Genomic DNA, 19,851 nt, shown 5'->3' with positions numbered 1-19,851 from the left:
TCCATGCAATAAACAGCTGTATAGACAAAATATAAAAAAGACAAAATATCCTCCTCCCTCCTCCTGTTACATTAGTAAATGTGCTCCCTCTGTGCACAGAATATTATAGGCCACGGTGTAATTAGTAGACGAATTGTCATGCACTCGGCTGAGTGACATAAGAGCGAGTGTGGAAAAAATGGAAATTAGCAAGGTGTTCGATGAAGCTTCTGTAAGGTGGCCCAGTGATGAAAGACAAAGGCTTCATACCAGGTGGTTCCCGGTTCAAATCCCAATTCACACTGTGTGTGACCCAGAGCAAATCATTTAATCTCCTTGTGCTCCGTCCTTGAAACATAACACCGAGGTCCTATTGGAGGAGACTGTGATGCATAGTTCACCCCTAGTCTTTGGAAGTCGCTTTGGATAGAAGCGTCTGCTAAAATGACTAATGAATAATTAAGAGACAAAACTGCTTGACGCCGAAACTGTGTAATTTATAATTTTCGTAGTCTTGGCACCTTCGCAACCCAGTGTTCCGGGAGCTTTTTGGTGATAAAAAATAGGCAATATACACAATACAACATTGTGTTTAGCCCATTAACTTTCGCTTTATTAAAAAAGTTATTAAAAAACACTCACCGCCCGAACAGGGACTTGAACCCTGGACCCTCAGATTAAAAGTCTGATGCTCTACCGACTGAGCTATCCGGGCTCAGTAGAAACGCAACTGTTTAATACATTAACATGTAATACATTAAAATCCATCCCCACTCAATGAATCGTATCCTAACCAATTGTTTAGGCTACTTGCGTCTGCACAATATTTGCCTGGAAAAAAACGGATTATTGAACTATAAATGCAGACTTTGTCGCTGCAAAAGCAGGAAATGTTTATTTCTGTCACAGTGTGGTGTCAGTACCGCTGTTATTTAAATATAAATATGCAATGCATATATTTTCAAAGAATACTTTTCCTATTATTTGAACGTGTCAAGTGTTCTATGTCGTGCTGTTGGGTAATGATAGTTCAGTTCGCCAGACCTGCCAGCAGTTTCCAATATGAACTAAGAAATAAAAACGTCGCATTTTAAATTCAACCTGGAGAAATGCATGCTGTTGAACGATTGTCTGCAGATGGGGATAACGCCTCTGAATCCAGCGATCCGAGTTCAAATCTCGGTGGGACCTGACTTTTACTAATTTTTTTTTAAACAAGTGAACTACCTGATTTCATGTTTCAATCGGTCAGCTGAAATAAAATTCAGTTCCGATGTCTAAGGTCGGAAATGGTTTCATAAGGACTAACGCGTTTTTGAAGGATGTTTGTTTAATTTGCAAAACTTTCCCCACTTCATTTTCGAATGGTGCATTGTAATAGGGGCAGTAGTAATGCCGTGGTCCTTATCCGTTTCATTTCACAGGCCTTTGGCACAGATTCAGTGCCCTGCTGTAGGGCGCCGTGGCTTAGATGGTTAAAGCGCCTGTCTAGTAAACAGGAGATCCTGGGTTCGAATCCCAGCGGTGCCTGTTGTTATTATTTTTCAGTACATGTAACACAACCGTTTATGCTTAAAAAAACACTTTTGTTAAAAGGTAAGAGTCAAGGAAAAGAAAAAGTCAATCCAACTTACGACGAGAATGGGATTCGAACCCACGCGTGCAGAGCACAATGGATTAGCAGTCCATCGCCTTAACCACTCGGCCACCTCGTCCCGTCTGAGCTGCTCCACAGTATCAAACTGGATGAAACACGGAGGATCTGTTCAGAGTGCAGGTGGTGTCGTCAAACCTGTCCTAAAGTGCGCGATTATATGCCAGTGTGCATGCGGTTTAAACAATAGCAAGAAACCTGCAGCGTCAGGTGTGGTTTGAGCACTTGCTGCACCGGATAGCTCAAGCGATTATGAAATATTAGAAACCTTTTCCACAAAAGCGAAATGTTGAGAGGGTCCCTGCATGGGGGCCCAGTATGGGAGGTTGCATAGTGTAATAGTTAGCACTCTGGATTTCAAATCCAGTGATCCGAGATCAAGTGCCGGTGAATCGTACTGTTTGTCTTTAGTTGACTTAGAAAAAGAAAGAAATGGATGCGCAGGCTCTGGTTTTACACATCTAATGTTTGAGGGTCCTACAGCTAGCCTAAAACAACGACTCTGGTGGGACACGAACCCACAACCTTTGAATCACACCTCAGTGTTTGACTAGAAGTCCAACGCGCTATCCATTGCGCCACAGAGCCTGCTCCCTTTTTGAAATATAACACCGAGGTCCTATTGGAGGAGACTGTGACGCATAGTTCACCCCTAGTCTGGAAGTCGCTTTGGATAGAAGCGTCTGCTAAAATGACTAATGAATAATTAAGAGACAAAACTGCTTGACGCAGAAACTCCAGACCGCGCCCAACTTCCCACTGAGAACGGGTAATAACCATTCGTTTTGACTGCTATGGCTTAATATTGTTTGGTACTGGAAGTTTAATAATAAAGGTTTTGTTGATTGATGAGCTACACATGCGTTAAGTGTCTGATTTATTACTTATACCTTCCGGGAATGTTCTAAAACATAATCGTGAGGTTTAAAAAATCTTACACTCTTGAAAAAGTTATTCCAAGAAACCGTATTTCAGGGGTTCCAAATAGTATACAAAGAACCTTTTTAAACAGCAGGCTAAACCACCACAAATAAACGTTGAAATCTCGAAGGATTAATAAGAAACCGTAAAACTCAAAAATAACCCCCAGGGGTTCTAATCTATATAGCCTTCTAATACTGAAAAGCCATGCAAATTGATTAAAAATCACAGGTTTAGTGCATGGCTCCACATTTGAAAGCTAAACTGGGTTTAAATTATAATTTATCGTAGCCATATATGCCACTGAAGGACTTAGGTCTTGACCAAGTACAACACAAACACACAATAAAAATGCCAGGGATGTAAATTAGTCAGATTTATTTAAAACACAATTTCGTTTCAATTCTCATATTGCACAAACTATTGCTGTGTGTTAGTTGCAGCGTTTCAGCCAAATACTTCAATTCGATGCATTGCTTCAAGGGTTCAGTCGTGTTTTCTCAGGCATTACACTGTCACATAGTTTAATATAGCAGCAACTCATTTAGAGCAAGAATACATTGTTTCATTTCTCTCTCGTATTCACACACACACACACACACACACACACACACACACACACACACACACACACACACACACACACACACACACACACACACACACACACACACAGCACTAGACGAAACTGTTTGTTTGTTTGTTTGTTTATTCTGTTTTATTTATTTTTTTAGCCTATGCATATGACACACAATGTAAAAACGAATTTTTTTTGAAGAAGAAGAAAATGGGAAATGCATCAAGGTTTCTGTATTTGAAGTCATCCTGCGTAATATTAAAATCTAAACTGTTTTGCTTTGTTTGCTCGTTTTTCCTTACATGTTGTAAACTACATAATTGCAAGGTAGTGTGTTTGCTTGCCTTTGCACTGTAATTGCACTGTATCCATTTTGTATCAAATATAGGCCTATGTACATATATGAATGTTATATACATTTAAAGACATTTTTTTATCATTGTAAGTAAGAACAAAAAAGTTGTGCAAAAAATAAATGTTGTGAAACTGTTGCAGCTATATATACGTGTTATTATTATTTTTTTAATCACATATAACTGTTACAGTTAAGGGCTACCAGCAATTCCAGACCTTTGCAATTGTTCTACTTGTGAAAATACTGTTACTTTATCACCTCCTGCCCTGCAAAGTAGAAAGAAGGCCTCACTATATTCCACTATAAAGAAAAGGGAAAAACGATGTTAATCAATATGGTTCTGCTATAATACTAAAACAAATAGAGAGAGAGAGAGAGAGAGAGAGAGAGAGAGAGAGAGAGAGAGAGAGAGAGAGAGAGAGAGAGAGAGAGAGAGAGAGAGAGAGAGAGAGAGAGTGAGAGGGAGTGGGAGTGGGATTCTGTTTAATAGAGGGAGGGAGGGAGGGGGGATTCTGTTTAATATAGAGGGGGGAAGGGGGGTACTGTTTGATATAGAGGGGAAGGGAGGGATTCTGTTTACTGTATTAATATAGAGGGAGGAGGGATACTGTTAGTATTTAAAAAAAATCTTTGTCTGTATATTTGAGTCGGTTATGCCATGTATGTGCTTTGGCAACACAATTATTTTTATTGTCATGACAATAAAGCCAATTTGAATTTGAATTTGAATTTGAGAGAGAGAGAGAGAGAGAGAGAGAGAGAGAGAGAGAGAGAGAGAGAGAGAGAGAGAGAGAGAGAGAGAGAGAGAGAGAGAGAGAGAGAGAGAGAGAGAGAGATCATATAAAAACAAAATAAATACACAGTTTTATTGCACGGAATGGGCAGTTAAAGGTCGGTTCGGTGGGTTTTGTCAATAGTGTTATGATGCCCTCACTTAGTTGTATTATGTGTATAATTTTCGTCGTCTTTGCACCTTCGCAACCCAGTGTTCCGGGAGCTTTTTGGTGATAAAAATAGGCAATATACACAATGCAACATTGTGTTTAGCCCAATAACTTTCGCTTTATTAAAAAGTTATTAAAAAACACTCACCGCCCGAACAGGGACTTGAACCCTCGACCCTCAGATTAAAAGTCTGATGCTCTACCGACTGAGCTATCCGGGCTCAGTACAAAAGAAACACTTTAATACATTAACATGTAATACATTAAAATCCAACCCACTCAATGAATCGTATCCTAACCAATCTGTATCCTAACCAATTGTTTAGGCTACTTGCGTCTGCACCGTATTTGCCGGAAAAAAACGGATTATTGAACTATAAATGCAGACTTTGTCGCTGCAAAAGCAGGAAATGTTTATTTCTGTCACAGTGTGGTGTCAGTACCGCTGTTATTTAAATATAAATATGCAATGCATATATTTTCAAAGAATACTTTTCGTATTATTTGAACGTGTCAAGTGTTCTATGTCGTGCTGTTGGGTAATGATAGTTCAGTTCGCCAGACCTGCCAGCAGTTTCCAATATGAACTAAGAAATAAAAACGTCGCATTTTAAATTCAACCTGGAGAAATGCATGCTGTTGAACGGTTGTCTGCAGATGGGGATAACGCCTTGCGGTCGAGGGGTCGTCAGCGGGGGCAATTGACAGCTGACAACCCATCCACCTCGCTGGTCTTCACCGCGGTTCCATGGTGTAATGGTTAGCACTCTGGACTCTGAATCCAGCGATCCGAGTTCAAATCTCGGTGGGACCTGACTTTTACTATTTTTAACAAGTGAACTACCTGATTTCATGTTTCAATCGGTCAGCTGAAATAAATTGCAGTTCCGATGTCTAAGGTCGGAAATGGTTTCATAAAGACTAACGCGTTTTTGAATGATGTTTGTTTAACTTGCAAAACTTTCCCCCACGAATGGTGCATTGTAATAGGGGCAGTAGTAAAGCCGTGGTCCTTATCCGTTTCATTTCACAGGCCTTTGGCACAGATTCAGTGTCATGCTGCAGGGCGCCGTGGCTTAGATGGTTAAAGCGCCTGTCTAGTGAACAGGAGATCCTGGGTTCGAATCCCAGCGGTGCCTGTTGTTATTATTTTTCAGCACATGTAACACAAACGTTTAGGCTGCGTTTCTGTCACATGTTGTTACTGGAGGAGGCTATCCGAAACGCAGCCAAATATAATCATGTACTCACAAACAAACACTTTTGTGAAAAGATAAGAGACAAAAAAAAAGTCAATCAAACTTGCGACGAGGATGGGATTCGAACCCACGCGTGCAGAGCACAATGGATTAGCAGTCCATCGCCTTAACCACTCGGCCACCTCGTCCCGTCTGAGCAGCTCCACAGTATCAAACTGGATGAAACACGGAGGATCTGTTCAGAGTGCAGGTGGTGTCGTCAAACCTGTCCTAAAGTGCGCGATTAAATGCCAGTGTGCATGCGGTTTAAACAATAGCAAGAAACCTGCAGCGTCAGGTGTGGTTTGAGCACTTGCTGCACCGGATAGCTCAAGCGATTATGAAATATTAGAAACCTTTTCCACAAAAGCGAAATGTTGAGAGGGTCCCTGCATGGTGGCCCAGTATGGGAGGTTGCATGGTGTAATGGTTAGCACTCTGGATTTGGAATCCAGTGATCCGAGATCAAGTGCCGGTGAACCGTACTGTTTGTCTTTAGTTGACTTAGAAAAAGAAAGAAATTGATGCGCAGGCTCTGGTTTTACACATCTAATGTTTGAGGGGTCATACAGCTAGCCTAAAACAACGACTCTGGTGGGACTCGAACCCACAACCTTTGAATAACACCTCAGTGTTTAACTAGAAGTCCAACGCGCTATCCATTGCGCCACAGAGCCTGCGAGGGCCAGGAGGCGAACAACGTACCCATCAACAAACTGAGCATTGCTGTTTTGGCAGAATTTGAAAAGGGCCTGGGGGCAGTTCCTTTTTCGTTGGTTCAACCTTGACAGCAAAGGCAGTCCTGTAATTAATATTAGATGTCCATGAACTTGGTGTGCGTGACCCAGAGCAAATCATTTAATCTCCTTGTGCTCTGTCCTTGAATCATAACACCGAGGTCCTATTGGAGGAGACTGTGATGCATAGTTCACCCCTAGTCTTTGGAAGTCGCTTTGGATAGAAGCGTCTGCTAAAATGACTAATGAATAATTAACAGACAAAACTGCTTGACGCCGAAACTGTGTAATTTATAATTTTCGTAGTCTCAGCACCTTCGCAACCCAGTTTTTCCGGGAGCTTTTTGGTGATAAAAAATAGGCAATATACACAATACAACATTGTGTTTAGCCCAATAACTTTCGCTTTTTTAAAAAAGTTATTAAAAAACACTCACCGCCCGAACAGGGACTTGAACCCTGGCCCCTCAGATTAAAAGTCTGATGCTCTACCGACTGAGCTATCCGCAGTATCAAACTGGATGAAAAACGGAGGATCTGTTCACAGTGCAGGTGGTGTCGTCAAACCTGTCCTAAAGAGCGCGATTATATGCCAGTGTGCATGCGGTTTAAACAATAGCAAGAAACCTGCAGCGTCAGGTGTGGTTTCAGCACTTGCTGCACCGGATAGCTCAAGCGATTATGAAATATTAGAAACCTTTTCCACAAAAGCGAAATGTTGAGAGGGTCCCTGCATGGGGGCCCAGTATGGGAGGTTGCATAGTGTAATAGTTAGCACTCTGGATTTCAAATCCAGTGATCCGAGATCAAGTGCCGGTGAATCGTACTGTTTGTCTTTAGTTGACTTAGAAAAAGAAAGAAATGGATGCGCAGGCTCTGGTTTTACACATCTAATGTTTGAGGGTCCTACAGCTAGCCTAAAACAACGACTCTGGTGGGACTCGAACCCACAACCTTTGAATCACACCTCAGTGTTTGACTAGAAGTCCAACGCGCTATCCATTGCGCCACAGAGCCTGCTCCCTCCTTGAAACATAACACCGAGGTCCTATTGGAGGAGACTGTGACGCATAGTTCACCCCTAGTCTCTGGAAGTCGCTTTGGATAGAAGCGTCTGCTAAAATGACTAATGAATAATTAAGAGACAAAACTGCTTGACGCAGAAACTCCAGACCGCGCCCAACTTCCCACTGAGAACGGGTAATAACCATTCGTTTTGACTGCTATGGCTTAATATTGTTTGGTACTGGAAGTTTAATAATAAAGGTTTTGTTGATTGATGAGCTACACATGCGTTAAGTGTCTGATTTATTACTTATACCTTCCGGGAATGTTCTAAAACATAATCGTGAGGTTTAAAAATCTTACACTCTTGAAAAAGTTATTCCAAGAAACCGTATTTCAGGGGTTCCAAGTAGTATACAAAGAACCTTTTTAAACAGCAGGCTAAACCACCACAAATAAACGTTGAAATCTCGAAGGATTCATAAGAAACCGTAAAAACTCAAAAATAACCCCCAGGGGTTCTAATCTATATAGCCTTCTAATACTGAAAAGCCATGCAAATTGATTAAAAATCACAGGTTTAGTGCATGGCTCCACATTTGAAAGCTAAACTGGGTTTAAATTATAATTTATCGTAGCCATATATGCCACTGAAGGACTTAGGTCTTGACCAAGTACAACACAAACACACAATAAAAATGCCAGGGATGTAAAATAGTCAAATTTATTTCAAACACAATTTCGTTTCAATTCTCATATTGCACAAACTATTGCTGTCTGTTAGTTGCAGCGTTTCAGCCAAATACTTCAATTCGATGCATTGCTTCAAGGGTTCAGTCGTGCTTCTCAGGCTCACTGTCACATAGTTTAATATAGCAGCAACTCATTTAGAGCAAGAATACATTGTTTCATTTCTCTCTCGTATTCTCACACACACACACACACACACACACACACACACACACACACACACACACACACACACACACACACACACACACACACACACACAACTAGACAAGACAGGAGGTTCCAAAATTAAACTCAGACATAAAAACGAAACTGTTAGTTTGTTTGTTTATTCTGTTTTATTTATTTATTTAGCCTATGCATATGACACACAATGTAAAAACGAATTAATTTTTTTGAAGAAGAAAATGGGAAATGCATCAAGGTTTCTGTATTTGAAGTCATCCTGCGTAATATTAAAATCTAAACTGTTTTGCTTTGTTTGCTCGTTTTTCCTTACATGTTGTAAACTACATAATTGTAAGGTAGTGTGTTTGCTTGCCTTTGCACTGTAATTGCACTGTATCCATTTTGTATCAAATATAGGCCTATGTACATATATGAATGTTAAATACATTTAAAGACATTTTTATCATTCTAAGTAAGAACAAAAAAGTTGTGCAAAAAATAAATGTTGTGAAACTGTTGCAGCTATATATACGTGTTATTATTATTTTTTTAATCACATATAACTGTTACAGTTAAGGGCTACCAGCAATTCCAGACCTTTGCAATTGTTCTACTTGTGCAAATACTGTTACTTTATCACCTCCTGCCCTGCAAAGTAGAAAGAAGGCCTCACTATATTCCACTGTAAAGAAAAGGGAAAAACGATGTTAATCAATATGGTTCTGCTAAAATACTAAAACAAATAGAGAGAGAGAGAGAGAGAGAGAGAGATAGTGAGAGAGAGGGAGGGGGGATTCTGTTTAATAGAGGGAGGGAGGGGGATTCTGTTTAATATAGAGGGGGGGAAGGGGGTACTGTTTGATATAGAGGGGAAGGGAGGGATTCTGTTTACTGTATTAATATAGAGGGAGGAGGGATACTGTTAGTATTTAAAAAAATTCTTTGTCTGTATATTTGAGTCGGTTATGCCATGTATGTGCTTTGGCAACACAATTCTTTTTATTGTCATGCCAATAAAGCCAATTTGAATTTGAATTTGAGAGAGAGAGAGAGAGAGAGAGAGAGAGAGAGAGAGAGAGAGAGAGAGAGAGAGACTTTTTTGACTTTTAAGATCCTTTATTTAACATTCCAAATAAAATCCATTAAAACTCAATAAAGGTAAAACATAACAAAATTAAGAATTAGCAATATTAAAAAATCCTAAAGTAATCATGTTCTCCTTAAAAATAGATTTTATCAAAATAAAAGGATCATAAAAAATCAATTAAAAAAACCACAGTGTTTTCTTTCTGTTAAAAACAGATTAAAGCCAAAATTAATAAAAACACTGTAAAAAAATAAAAAATAAAATTAAAACTAGAACAAAAACTGGAGCTCCCCCTCCTCACTCACAGCACACAAGGCGTCTCCCACACACCACCTCTCCTGGAAGTCCTCCGGGTTATTATTTAGTTTAAAAAATTCAAAATCCACTCTTATCCGGCTGACCACCAAAACCCTGAACTGCAACACAACATCAGTCAGCCCGGCGCCAGAGATACTGTTCTTTCTGGATTTTAAAATGGCCAATTTTGCCTGACCCATTATAAAATTAATTAAAACACACCTGTTTCTCTTTTTAAAACTGTAGGGAACCCCAAAGATAAAAAGCTCTTTTGTGAACTCCTCGCCTAGGCCCTGCAGGAGCTCCTGTAGGAGATGGAAGAGTGGTCCTAGTCTGACACACTCACTATACATGTGAAACACTGTTTCCTCTGCAGAGCAGAAACAGCACTCTGAGCTAATGCTAGCATCAACTCTATGGAGAAACCTGCCGGTGGACACAATACAGTGCAGGATCCTCCACTGCAGGTCCCCCGCTCTCTTGGTGAGGGGCAGTTTATACAGAACCCTCCATACTGGCCTGCACCCCTCCTTTACCTCCAGACATGCCCTCCACCTTGAATCCACCAACCCCCTCAACTGGTGGGAATGTGATGCCTTCACACAAATTTGGTAGATCTTCTTACTCTCTGCTGTATGAAGAGTTAGATCTTTAACTGTGTCTAGGTTTAATAACATTCCCTCGTTTCCTACACCCTCCTCTCCTTCACCTACTGCTGGACACACTAGCAGCCCTGGAAAGATGAAGTCTTGTCTCTGCCCTGTGCCGCTGGACATCTCCTCTCTCACAGCCTCCCTGAGCTTGGGGGAAAGACAACTTCTCAGTTCACTGACCATTTTCTCTGCCAGTCTCTCAGAGTGCCAGCCCAGCCGCCCAGCCAGCTGTGTAGCAGTCAGCCAGCAGGAGAGCTCAAAGTTGATAAGATGTCTCAGCCTGGTCACTCCTGCCCTCACAAAGCTGGCACAGAGCGTCATTGACTGAAAGAAACGTACAGGGAAGAGCGGATTGAAAAATAGGGGCTCCTCCAACAGGACCCTGCCTGTCAGGGACCCCTCATCTCTCGCCACCCTCACTGCCCTCCAGGCATCTAAAGCACTCAAGTAAAAAGAAGAGAGACCTACTTTAGCTAGTCTGGCACTCTCAATTAAAAACAGGTGTTTGTCTATCCCCAGCCCCCCTACTCTGCTGAGGAAAAAACAAGCTAGCCTCTTCCAATGAGCCTCCTCCCCAGCGTACAGGAGCCTCTGAACCGCCTGCAGTCTGAAGGCTGCCACCCTGCTGGCAATGCAGACCAACCCCTGCCCCCCTTCATCAGTGGGGAGATACAGGACCGCTGGCCTCAGCCAATGTCTCCCGCTCCAGAAAAACTCCAGCAGTATTCTTTGGATCTCCTGCACCATGCCCCGGGGAGGGTCCAGACACACCAGCCTGTGCCACAGCATGGAGGCCACCAGATTATTAATCACCAGGACCCTTCCCCTAAAGGACAGCTGGGCCAGCAGTCCCCTCCATCTCTGCAGCCGCCCCCTCACCCTGTCCACTAGGCCCTCCCAATTTTTCTGCATGTATATCTCCACTCCAAAAAACACCCCCAGCACTTTTATACCTGTCCTGTCCCATCTCAGCGCCTCAGGCAGGACAGGGGGGGTGCAATCATGCCAACTGCCTGACAGGAAGGTGTCACACTTTGCCCAGTTAACTCTTGCTGTAGAGGCTCCTTGGAATGTGTGCAGGCTCTGCTGTAGTGCCTTGATGTCTCCGTCACTGCACACAAACACGTTCACATCGTCTGCATAAGCGGACACCTTCACTGCGACAGAGGAGGGTGAGGAGGGCACTGCCCAGCCAACCAGCCGGCCCCTCAGCAGGTGCAGCAGGGGCTCTATGGCCAGTGAATAAAGCATTCCAGACAGGGAGCAGCCCTGCCTAATACCCCTGCACACTGGGAAGGGCTGACTCAGCCCATTGTTAATCTTTAAAATGCTAAAAACATTCCAATATAAAAGCTGGATATAAGAAATAAAAACAGGGCCAAACCCGAAGGCTTCCAGGGTTTTAAAAAGGTATGTGTGGTCGACCCTGTCAAACGCTTTCTCCTGATCTAAAGAAACCAGCCCAACATTCAAATCACATGTCTTAGCCATTGATAAAAAGTCTCGAATTAAAAACAAATTATCAAAAATGGAACGTCCCGGTATGCAGTAAGTTTGGTCCGTGTGTATTACAGCTCCTATACACATTTTTAGTCTATTGGCCAGACATTTTGAAATAATTTTAAAATCAGAACATAAAAGCGAAACAGGTCTCCAGTTTTTGAGTAAACACAGGTCTCCTTTCTTGGGCAGTAGTGTGATTACTGCCCGCCTGCAGCTGAGGGGCAGTTCTTTATCTCGGAGGCTCTCTCCCAGCACCTGCAAAAAGTCCTCACCAATCACAGTCCAGAAACTTTTAAAAAATTCAGTGGGCAGTCCATCAATGCCAGGAGCTTTTCCATTTGAAAGCTGTGTAACAGCAGTGGTCAGCTCCTGGTATGTTAGTGGCTTGTCTAATTGGTTCTGTTCTTCCTCGCTCAGGGTGGGCAAATCCTGGAGCAGCAGGTCTGTATCCTTCTGCTCACAAGGCTCTTTGCTGTATAGTTCAGAATAGAATTTTACTGCCTCCCTGCTGATCTCCTCCCGGCTGTACAGCTCCCTGCCGCAAGGCGTCCGGACGCAGTGCATCTTCCGGCTGTCTGCTCTCCTCCTCTCCAAGCCAAAAAAGAAACTGGAGGGGGTGTCCATGTCTTTAAGCCCCATGAAGCGAGAGCGCACCAGCGCCCCCTTCACTCTTTCCTTCAGCAGGCTGCCCAGCATGTGTTTCTGCTCCCTCAGCGTTTGCAGGGTCTGCTCCTGGTGATCTGTGTCCAGGCTGCTCTCTAACTGGAGAATTTTCAACTCCAGCTCTCTCACTGCTGCGTTCAGTGACCCGGTTGAATTGAGTGTGTACTGCTGGCAAAAGATTTTAATCTGCGTTTTGCCAATGTCCCACCACTGCCTAATATTTTTATAATTTGTTTTTTCTTTTTTCCAAATGTTCCAAAAATCATTAAATTGTTTTACAAAAAGTGTGTCCTGTAATAGCTTTAAATTAAAATGCCAGTAGGAGGTGCTGTGAGAGTCAGTGGTGAGTATTACTGTAACTAACAGGCAGTGGTGGTCAGAGAGGCTACTGGGGATGATATTGGCTTTAATGAATTTAGTCAAATGAGTGTGTGTTGTGTAGAAGCGGTCTAACCTGGCTCTATATATTTGTTGTGCGCGACAATGAGACCAGGTGTACTGTCTTGCATTGGGGTGCAGACACCTCCAGACATCAACCAGGCCACTGAACTGAAAAACTGCAGCTAATTCACTTGAGGATTGGGGATTGGGTTCCTCATTATTTCTATCCATTGTAAAATCAATAGTGCAGTTAAAATCTCCTCCCACCACCACCACATCATCATTATCAATATTTAAAAGAGCTTGCTTTAATTTATTAAAAATTAAAATGCGTTCCCTTCCTTTATTTGGTGCATAAATATTAATAAAAACAAATACAGTACCACCCAACCTTGCTCTCACTTTTAATAACCTCCCCTTTTCAATTTCTTCAATATCTAAAATTGTTGCTCCTAGGCTGGGCTTAAATAAAATTGCCACTCCTGCACTGGTGCTTGAGCCGTGGCTCAGCACACACGGCCCCCTCCACTCTGCCAGCCACGCCGCCTCATTCTCCCTGTCTGAGTGCGTCTCCTGCAGCAGAGCGACCCCCGCCCGCTTCTGCTCTAAAAACTCACACAGCTGCGCTCTTTTAAAAGACTGTCTGCAGCCATTCACGTTAAAAGAAATAAAAACGCACTTTTCCATAGCGGCTAAAAAAAATAAAACTGACAGAGTAAAACAAGCAACAATAAAAAAATTCTTAAAAGAAGTATCCATTTTTAAAATTATTGTTTGGCAACATTAGCGATCTTTTTCTTAATTATTTGAACATATTTTTTAAGACGGTACCTTTTTTGCTGGTCGAACTCCTCTAATGTTGCCTTTCGTGTGACGATGTGTGCTGAGTGGAGGAATAATCGCAGATCTGGGAAGAAGTTTTCAATTTCAACCCCCCTTTTCCCTTTTGTACGCTCCATAAACTGTTTAAATTCATCTAGGGTATAGATTTTTTTCCCCCTGTTAACGGGTTGGCTATCGGGGATGTCAGAGATAAGCGAGGAGTCAGAGAGCTCCCCCTCCATTTCCTCTGCTCCGTCCTCGCTGTCTGCTCCGCCGTCCACGGCTGCCAGCTCCCCCGCGCCGCTCTCCTCTCCTCCTCCCAGCACAGCCACAGCCGTCACCGCTGCCTCTGCCTCTGCCTCCGCTTGCTGGGGTTCAGAGAGAGAAGAGCGCTGCACCGCGCCGGGTTGTAAGCCCGTCGCCGTGCCGCTCCCCTCTCCCTCCATATCAGGAGGGACAGACCCCCCTGCCTGAGACTGCAGGCTCCCCTCCAGCACAGGCTCGGGGCTCTGCTCCGTCCCCCGCTCGCTGTTAGGCAGATCTGCAACTTCTTTGTTTTTTTGTTTTTTAAGTCTTTTTTTAGCTACCATCACAAAACCCTCATCATTTTCGGTAGTTTTATTTTGTGCCGGACCGTGGCTGAGTCTCTTCAGCCTCGGCTGTGGTGTGGGCGGCTTCATCCCGATCGGCGGCTCTCTGGTCTCTGCAGACTCCGGCTGGCGCTGCGATGGGGGAGCAGCCTCATCCTCCCGCTCACCCCCAACATCCCCAGCCTCCTCCCTGCCATCAGTACCCTGCTCCTGCCTTTCCTCATTTTTGTTTTTTCTCGGGCAGGCTCTCCTCTGGTGTCCCTGTTCCCCACAGTTAAAACACCGCATTGTATCCGAGCTGACAAACACTACGCAGCCCGTCCCTTCCACACTGAAGCTCCAAGCAACATCAATCACATCCCCCGGGTTATTCAGCAGCAAAAACGCCTGTCTCCGAAAAGACAGGACGTGCTTAACACTTGTATTTCTGCACCCTAATGGTATATTTTTAATTGGGGACACCAGTTTGCCATATCGGGCAAGTTCATTTGCCAAGGTCTCGTTTTTTAAAAACGGCGGCACATTAGACATGATTACCTTGGTAACAGGGGTTACTAAGGGGGATACTTGAATAAAATCTCCTTTCACTGAAAAACCTTCCTCCACTAGCTGATTGACCAGCGATACCTCTTTTAAAAACACGACAAACCTTTTATTCATCCGGGATGCCGATATTATATTGTCACACCCGACCACCTCTCCCACTGCCAGCAGGCACTCCTCCACCGACACGCCGGCATCGGGCAAGCAGCTGACCCCGTGTCGGCGGCTGAGAGCCCCCAGCCCTCCAGAGTGAGATCCCATAACGGGACCTACACACACACACACACACACACTACTCTATACACGGGAAAGTACAAACAAAGCAACGAAACAAAGATATATAAACGAACTAAACAATTAACAATTAAATATATAAATTTGCAAAAAATATAGTAGCGAAAACACTCTCCTACCGCACCAGCGTTCAAACGCTACCGCCTCTCCGCAAGCTCCTCCCACAATCCCACAATCCTCAGCGAGAGAGAGAGAGAGAGAGAGAGAGAGAGAGAGAGAGAGAGAGAGAGAGAGAGAGTGAGAGTGAGTGAGAGAGAGAGAGAGAGAGAGAGAGAGGGAGGGGGGTTCTGTTTAATATAGAGGGGGGAAGGGGGTACTGTTTGATATAGAGGGGAAGGGAGGGATTCTGTTTACTGTATTAATATAGAGGGAGGAGGGATACTGTTAGTATTTAAAAAAATTCTTTGTCTGTATATTTGAGTCGGTTTTGCCATGTATGTGCTTTGGCAACACAATTCTTTTTATTGTCATGCCAATAAAGCCAATTTGAATTTGAGAGAGAGAGAGAGAGAGAGAGAGAGAGAGAGAGAGAGAGAGAGAGAGAGAGAGAGAGAGAGAGAGAGAGAGAGAGAGAGAGAGAGAGAGAGAGAGAGAGATCATATAAAAACAAAATAAATACACAGTTTTATTGCACGGAATGGGCAGTTAAAGGTCGGTTCGGTGGGTTTTGTCAATAGTGTTATGATGCCCTCACTTAGTTGTATTATGTGTATAATTTTCGTCGTCTTTGCACCTTCGCAACCCAGTGTTCCGGGAGCTTTTTGGTGATAAAAATAGGCAATATACACAATACAACATTGTGTTTAGCCCAATAACTTTCGCTTTATTAAAAAGTTATTAAAAAACACTCACCGCCCGAACAGGGACTTGAACCCTGGACCCTCAGATTAAAAGTCTGATGCTCTACCGACTGAGCTATCCGGGCTCAGTACAAAAGAAACACTTTAATACATTAACATGTAATACATTAAAATCCAACCCACTCAATGAATCGTATCCTAACCAATCTGTATCCTAACCAATTGTTTAGGCTATGGTATGGGAGGTTGCATGGTGTAATGGTTAGCACTCTGGATTTGGAATCCAGTGATCCGAGATCAAGTGCCGGTGAATCGTACTGTTTGTCTTTAGTTGACTTAGAAAAAGAAAGAAATGGATGCGCATGCTCTGGTTTTACACATCTAATGTTTGAGGGTCCTACAGCTAGCCTAAAACAACGACTCTGGTGGGACTCGAACCCACAACCTTTGAATCACACCTCAGTGTTTAACTAGAAGTCCAACGCGCTATCCATTGCGCCACAGAGCCTGCGAGGGCCAGGACGCGAACAACGTACCCACCAACAAACTGAGCACTGCTGGTTTGGCAGAATTTGAAAAGGGCCTGGGGGCAGTTCCTTTTTCGTTGGTTCAACCTTGACAGCAAAGGCAGTCCTGTAATTAATATTAGATGTCCATGAACTTGGTATATAACTTTTGTTTTGGAATGGGCACGGCGTTGCTTTAAAAAACCTTTAACTGCCCATTCCGTGCAATAAACAGCTGAATAGACAAAACCGGCCGGAACACGGGGTTCCGAAGCTGCACAGAGTATGAACACAATTCACACATTACATCTAAGTGGGAACAACATAACACTATTGAAAAAACCCACCGAACCGACCTTTCATTTCCCATTCCATGCAATAAACAGCTGTATAGACAAAATATAAAAAAGACAAAATATCCTCCTCCCTCCTCCTGTTACATTAGTAAATGTGCTCCCTCTGTGCACAGAATATTATAGGCCACGGTGTAATTATTAGACGAATTGTCATGCACTCGGCTGAGTGACATAAGAGCGAGTGTGGAAAAAATGTGAATTAGCAAGGTGTTCGATGAAGCTTCTGTAAGGTGGCCCAGTGATTAAAGACAAAGGCTTTATACCAGGTGGTTCCCGGTTCAAATCCCAATTCACACTGTGTGTGTGACCCAGAGCAAATCATTTAATCTCCTTGTGCTCCGTCCTTGAAACATAACACCGAGGTCCTATTGGAGGAGACTGTGATGCATAGTTCACCCCTAGTCTTTGGAAGTCGCTTTGGATAGAAGCGTCTGCTAAAATGACTAATGAATAATTAAGAGACAAAACTGCTTGACGCCGAAACTGTGTCATTTATAATTTTCGTAGTCTTAGCACCTTCGCAACCCAGTGTTCCGGGAGCTTTTTGGTGATAAAAATAGGCAATATACACAATACAACATTGTGTTTAGCCCAATAACTTTCGCTTTATTAAAAAAGTTATTAAAAAACACTCACCGCCCGAACAGGGACTTGAACCCTGGACCCTCAGATTAAAAGTCTGATGCTCTACCGACTGAGCTATCCGGGCTCAGTAGAAACGCAACTGTTTAATACATTAACATGTAATACATTAAAATCCATCCCCACTCAATGAATCGTATCCTAACCAATTGTTTAGGCTACTTGCGTCTGCACCATATTTGCCTGGAAAAAAACGGATTATTGAACTATAAATGCAGACTTTGTCGCTGCAAAAGCAGGAAATGTTTATTTCTGTCACAGTGTGGTGTCAGTACCGCTGTTATTTAAATATAAATATGCAATGCATATATTTTCAAAGAATACTTTTCCTATTATTTGAACGTGTCAAGTGTTCTATGTCGTGCTGTTGGGTAATGATAGTTCAGTTCGCCAGACCTGCCAGCAGTTTCCAATATGAACTAAGAAATAAAAACGTCGCCTTTTAAATTCAACCTGGAGAAATGCATGCTGTTGAACGGTTGTCTGCAGATGGGGATAACGCCTCTAAATCCAGCGATCCGAGTTCAAATCTCGGTGGGACCTGACTTTTACTATTTTTTTTTAAACAAGTGAACTACCTGATTTCATGTTTCAATCGGTCAGCTGAAATAAAATTCAGTTCCGATGTCTAAGGTCGGAAATGGTTTCATAAAGACTAACGCGTTTTTGAAGGATGTTTGTTTAATTTGCAAAACTTTCCCCCACTTCATTTTCGAATGGTGCATTGTAATAGGGGCAGTAGTAAAGCCGTGGTCCTTATCCGTTTCATTTCACAGGCCTTTGGCACAGATTCAGTGACCTCCTGTAGGGCGCCGTGGCTTAGATGGTTAAAGCGCCTGCCTTGTAAACAGGAGATCCTGGGTTCGAATCCCAGCGGTGCCTGTTTTTATTATTTTTCAGTACATGTAACACAAACGTTTAGGCTTAAACAAACACTTTTGTTAAAAGGTAAGACACAAGGAAAAGAAAAAGACAATCCAACTTACGACGAGGATGGGATTCGAACCCACGCGTGCAGAGCACAATGGATTAGCAGTCCATCGCCTTAACCACTCGGCCACCTCGTCCCGTCTGAGCTGCTCAACAGTATCAAACTGGATGAAACACGGAGGATCTGTTCACAGTGCAGGTGGTGTCGTCAAACCTGTCCTAAAGTGCGCGATTATATGCCAGTGTGCATGCGCTTTAAAGAATAGCAAGAAACCTGCAGCGTCAGGTGTGGTTTGAGCACTTGCTGCACCGGATAGCTCAAGCGATTATGAAATATTAGAAACCTTTTCCACAAAAGCGAAATGTTGAGAGGGTCCCTGCATGGTGGCCCGGTATGGGAGGTTGCATGGTGTAATGGTTAGCACTCTGGATTTGGAATCCAGTGATCCGAGATCAAGTGCCGGTGAACCGTACTGTTTGTCTTTAGTTGACTTAGAAAAAGAAAGAAATGGATGCGCAGGCTCTGGTTTTACACATCTAATGTTTGAGGGTCCTACAGCTAGCCTAAAACAACGACTCTGGTGGGACTCGCACCCACAACCTTTGAATCACACCTCAGTGTTTAACTAGAAGTCCAACGCGCTATCCATTGCGCCACAGAGCCTGCGAGGGCCAGGACGCGAACAACGTACCCACCAACAAACTGAGCACTGCTGTTTTGGCAGAATTTGAAAAGGGCCTGGGGGCAGTTCCTTTTTCGTTGGTTCAACCTTGACAGCAAAGGCAGTCCTGTAATTAATATTAGATGTCCATGAACTTGGTATATAACTTTTGTTTTGGAATGGGCACGGCGTTGCTTTAAAAAACCTTTAACTGCCCATTCCGTGCAATAAACAGCTGAATAGACAAAACCGGCCGGAACACGGGGTTCCGAAGCTGCACAGAGTATGAACATAATTCACACATTACATCTAAGTGGGAACAACATAACACTATTGAAAAAACCCACCGAACCGACCTTTCATTTCCCATTCCATGCAATAAACAGCTGTATAGACAAAATATAAAAAAAGACAAAATATCCTCCTCCCTCCTCCTGTTACATTAGTAAATGTGCTCCCTCTGTGCACAGAATATTATAGGCCACGGTGTAATTATTAGACGAATTGTCATGCACTCGGCTGAGTGACATAAGAGCGAGTGTGGAAAAAATGTGAATTAGCAAGGTGTTCGATGAAGCTTCTGTAAGGTGGCCCAGTGATTAAAGACAAAGGCTTTATACCAGGTGGTTCCCGGTTCAAATCCCAATTCACACTGTGTGTGTGACCCAGAGCAAATCATTTAATCTCCTTGTGCTCCGTCCTTGAAACATAACACCGAGGTCCTATTGGAGGAGACTGTGATGCATAGTTCACCCCTAGTCTTTGGAAGTCGCTTTGGATAGAAGCGTCTGCTA

At 43.2% G+C, this 19,851-nt stretch overlaps 16 non-coding genes across 16 annotated transcripts; 4 read left to right on the top strand and 12 right to left on the bottom strand.

The window, feature by feature from the left end:
• Nucleotides 1-621: 621 nt before the first annotated feature.
• On the bottom strand, nucleotides 622-694 carry trnak-uuu (transfer RNA lysine (anticodon UUU)). The gene has a single exon. It is a non-coding gene; the product is annotated as a tRNA-Lys (tRNA).
• A 741-nt stretch (nucleotides 695-1,435) lies between these two features.
• trnat-agu (transfer RNA threonine (anticodon AGU)) lies at nucleotides 1,436-1,509 on the top strand. The gene has a single exon. It is a non-coding gene; the product is annotated as a tRNA-Thr (tRNA).
• Nucleotides 1,510-1,612: 103 nt separating this feature from the next.
• On the bottom strand, nucleotides 1,613-1,694 carry trnas-gcu (transfer RNA serine (anticodon GCU)). Its single transcript has one exon. It is a non-coding gene; the product is annotated as a tRNA-Ser (tRNA).
• Nucleotides 1,695-2,130: 436 nt separating this feature from the next.
• On the bottom strand, nucleotides 2,131-2,221 carry trnar-ucu (transfer RNA arginine (anticodon UCU)). Its single transcript is given in 2 exon segments — nucleotides 2,131-2,166; nucleotides 2,185-2,221. It is a non-coding gene; the product is annotated as a tRNA-Arg (tRNA).
• A 2,357-nt stretch (nucleotides 2,222-4,578) lies between these two features.
• Nucleotides 4,579-4,651, bottom strand: trnak-uuu (transfer RNA lysine (anticodon UUU)). The gene has a single exon. It is a non-coding gene; the product is annotated as a tRNA-Lys (tRNA).
• Nucleotides 4,652-5,172: 521 nt separating this feature from the next.
• On the top strand, nucleotides 5,173-5,244 carry trnaq-cug (transfer RNA glutamine (anticodon CUG)). Its single transcript has one exon. It is a non-coding gene; the product is annotated as a tRNA-Gln (tRNA).
• A 251-nt stretch (nucleotides 5,245-5,495) lies between these two features.
• On the top strand, nucleotides 5,496-5,569 carry trnat-agu (transfer RNA threonine (anticodon AGU)). The gene has a single exon. It is a non-coding gene; the product is annotated as a tRNA-Thr (tRNA).
• Nucleotides 5,570-5,735: 166 nt separating this feature from the next.
• On the bottom strand, nucleotides 5,736-5,817 carry trnas-gcu (transfer RNA serine (anticodon GCU)). Its single transcript has one exon. It is a non-coding gene; the product is annotated as a tRNA-Ser (tRNA).
• A 437-nt stretch (nucleotides 5,818-6,254) lies between these two features.
• On the bottom strand, nucleotides 6,255-6,345 carry trnar-ucu (transfer RNA arginine (anticodon UCU)). Its single transcript is given in 2 exon segments — nucleotides 6,255-6,290; nucleotides 6,309-6,345. It is a non-coding gene; the product is annotated as a tRNA-Arg (tRNA).
• Nucleotides 6,346-7,331: 986 nt separating this feature from the next.
• On the bottom strand, nucleotides 7,332-7,422 carry trnar-ucu (transfer RNA arginine (anticodon UCU)). Its single transcript is given in 2 exon segments — nucleotides 7,332-7,367; nucleotides 7,386-7,422. It is a non-coding gene; the product is annotated as a tRNA-Arg (tRNA).
• Nucleotides 7,423-16,013: 8,591 nt separating this feature from the next.
• trnak-uuu (transfer RNA lysine (anticodon UUU)) lies at nucleotides 16,014-16,086 on the bottom strand. The gene has a single exon. It is a non-coding gene; the product is annotated as a tRNA-Lys (tRNA).
• A 292-nt stretch (nucleotides 16,087-16,378) lies between these two features.
• trnar-ucu (transfer RNA arginine (anticodon UCU)) lies at nucleotides 16,379-16,469 on the bottom strand. Its single transcript is given in 2 exon segments — nucleotides 16,379-16,414; nucleotides 16,433-16,469. It is a non-coding gene; the product is annotated as a tRNA-Arg (tRNA).
• A 990-nt stretch (nucleotides 16,470-17,459) lies between these two features.
• On the bottom strand, nucleotides 17,460-17,532 carry trnak-uuu (transfer RNA lysine (anticodon UUU)). Its single transcript has one exon. It is a non-coding gene; the product is annotated as a tRNA-Lys (tRNA).
• A 741-nt stretch (nucleotides 17,533-18,273) lies between these two features.
• Nucleotides 18,274-18,347, top strand: trnat-ugu (transfer RNA threonine (anticodon UGU)). Its single transcript has one exon. It is a non-coding gene; the product is annotated as a tRNA-Thr (tRNA).
• Nucleotides 18,348-18,450: 103 nt separating this feature from the next.
• On the bottom strand, nucleotides 18,451-18,532 carry trnas-gcu (transfer RNA serine (anticodon GCU)). The gene has a single exon. It is a non-coding gene; the product is annotated as a tRNA-Ser (tRNA).
• A 436-nt stretch (nucleotides 18,533-18,968) lies between these two features.
• On the bottom strand, nucleotides 18,969-19,059 carry trnar-ucu (transfer RNA arginine (anticodon UCU)). Its single transcript is given in 2 exon segments — nucleotides 18,969-19,004; nucleotides 19,023-19,059. It is a non-coding gene; the product is annotated as a tRNA-Arg (tRNA).
• Nucleotides 19,060-19,851: the final 792 nt, after the last annotated feature.

This window comes from Acipenser ruthenus, chromosome 11 (assembly GCF_902713425.1).
Source record: "Acipenser ruthenus chromosome 11, fAciRut3.2 maternal haplotype, whole genome shotgun sequence".
Taxonomy (NCBI): domain Eukaryota; kingdom Metazoa; phylum Chordata; class Actinopteri; order Acipenseriformes; family Acipenseridae; genus Acipenser; species Acipenser ruthenus.
The sequence above is the reverse complement of the archived record's forward strand: the minus strand, read 5'-3'. Positions and strand labels throughout refer to the sequence as shown.